The sequence below is a fragment of the Peromyscus leucopus genome, chromosome 5 (genome assembly GCF_004664715.2).
Source record: "Peromyscus leucopus breed LL Stock chromosome 5, UCI_PerLeu_2.1, whole genome shotgun sequence".
Taxonomy (NCBI): domain Eukaryota; kingdom Metazoa; phylum Chordata; class Mammalia; order Rodentia; family Cricetidae; genus Peromyscus; species Peromyscus leucopus.
This window is the reverse complement of record NC_051067.1, coordinates 74,413,331-74,415,601: the sequence shown is the minus strand read 5'-3', so window position 1 is coordinate 74,415,601 and position 2,271 is coordinate 74,413,331. Positions and strand designations below refer to the sequence as shown.

Below are 2,271 nucleotides of genomic sequence, written 5' to 3'. Positions count from 1 at the left end.
AGATCAAGGCCAGGTCGGTCAGCATAGCAAGTCCTAGAAAAACTAGGGTTCCATTGGTAGACCCTGTATCTAAATGAATGAATGAATAATACAATCAAATCCTAGTAATTACACATGTAAATACACTTGAGTACCAGGCCTTTACTTACAAGCTGTTAGAACTTAGAATCTAATTGTCTGTGCATAGTTTCAAAGCAAAAATGATATATGAGCCAAATGATGAAGGTCTGAGAATACATAATGAAATTCATCTTATGAAGCTAGTAGAATAAATTCATGAGGCAAGGTGAGTATATTTCATATAAGCAGACCTTGTTTGGGAATATGCCCTGAAGGCAGAGCAGTGGGGGGTCCTGGGGTACATTGAGGCCTTCACTGTTTTTAGGTGCACGTTTTAATCTCTTTGTGTATAGGCTATGCATGTGTTTATTGTGTGAGTGGCACACGTCCATGCCATGTGTGCATGTGGAAATGAGGACAGCTTTGGGTATCGGTCCTCGTCTTTCATTTGAGATGGGGTCTCTTAACTGTCACTCTGCACACATCAGGCTCGCCGGCCTGCAGTCTTCCCAGGATTCTCTTACCCCACCTCTCGGCTCACTGCAGGAGCGCCGGGTTTACAGATGTGCACCACCATGCCAGCCTTCCCTGGCTTCTGTGACTCTAACTCAGGTCCTCACACTTGTGCAGCAAGTGTTTTACACACTGAGCCCCCTCCCGAGCCCCTAATTGCATAGACAGTTGGTCATTTCATGATCTAGATCTGACCTTTACCTTTTCTTGACATACAGGCAATCAGTCCTTATAGCACTGTTGGTGAAGGTTGGCGTTATTTCTGAAAAGCATACGTGGGAATGGCAGAGCGCGGAAGCTGTGGCCATGGGCCTGCAGGTAAGTAGTGCTGTCAATGAATCTAGGGGTTTTACTGTTTAAGCTGTTTGACACAGTGTTGTCCTAAACCTGCATCGTGCAAACCATGGGCAAGACTGTTAGCTTACTCCATGGAGAGGAGCGGGAACCCTAGAGAAATGGCCCATAGGTACTGATTGGTAAATGTTTTATTCCTGGTCCACATATATCTGCACGTTTCCTTTCAGTCCTTGAGGAACAGATTAAGAAATATTTGACTGAGGGAGGGCAAAAGAAATGTAAACCTTGGCTTGTCATGTTTGAAGTGGAAAAAATGTTGAAAAATGAATATAATCTGGATTATATTTTAAAAGTTGACACCCTATGTAACTTTGAAAATGTTAGCATTTTGAAAAACTAGATTTAAAGCCAAAGATGATGGATATTTTTGTGGCTATTGTAGGATTTCATAATCTGCCTTGAAATGTTCCTTGTGGCCATTGCCCACTACCACATATTCTCCTACAAACCCTACATGCAAGAGGAAAAGGAAGGCTCGTTATTTGACTCTTTCCTGGCTATGTGGGATGTGTCAGATATCAGAGATGATATTTCTGAACAAATAAGACACATGGGTAAGTAACAGCTATCTAACTTCTGTTGGTGTGAGTGTATATATAGGGGGTTGTCTGCGTGTGCAGGTACGGTCAGAGGTGAACCTCAGGTGTGGTCCCTCAGGAGCTGTTCAGCTTGGGTTTTGGAACAGGGCCTCTCACTGTCCTGGGGCTCACAGATTGATCTGGGATCGCTGTCCAGAGGCCCCAGGATCCAGCTCTGTCGCTAGCACAGGACTGCAAGCTGCCCAGCTTGGGACCTGTGCTGAGGACTGAACTCAGGTCCTCATTCTTGTGTGGCAAGCACTTTGCAGACTGAGGTATCACCCCAACCCAAATACATAAGATTTACTCTAGTAATTTAAGAAATAAGAACATACTTAAAGCAGTACCATGATACAGGCTCTTCAAATCTGGGGAGAATAAAGAGAGGAACTATTTTTAGAATGGTAAAAATAACTTTTGGCTAATAAATTTATATTATCTTAAAGGAAGAACAATGCGAGGGTATCAGAAAAAAAAAAGTTTTCCTGAAGACCCGAAGCAGACTGAACACACAGGTCTGCTTTCCTCATCATCAAAAGATGCAGTTTCTGCAGGTTCAAAGCCATCCTCACACCTGGGCCAATATCAGGCTTTTGAACACATTACTTCACAGAATGCAGCCGCTGCATCCAAGTCATGTGAAGACATTGTCATTGATGTCCCAGAAGAGCAGGAACCTCCTGATACAGGCCAACATCAAGACTTAGAAGACACAGATACTTCACAGGATACATTTTCTGAGGCCAAGCTATGTGAAGATGTA

The 2,271-nt window shown here is 43.4% G+C and overlaps 1 non-coding gene across 1 annotated transcript; it reads left to right on the top strand.

Annotated features, from left to right (window-relative positions):
* Positions 1 to 88: 88 nt before the first annotated feature.
* LOC114689414 lies at positions 89 to 1,955 on the top strand. The gene is made up of 2 exons (XR_005091628.1): positions 89 to 891; positions 1,313 to 1,955. It is a non-coding gene; the product is annotated as an uncharacterized LOC114689414 (transcript).
* Positions 1,956 to 2,271: the final 316 nt, after the last annotated feature.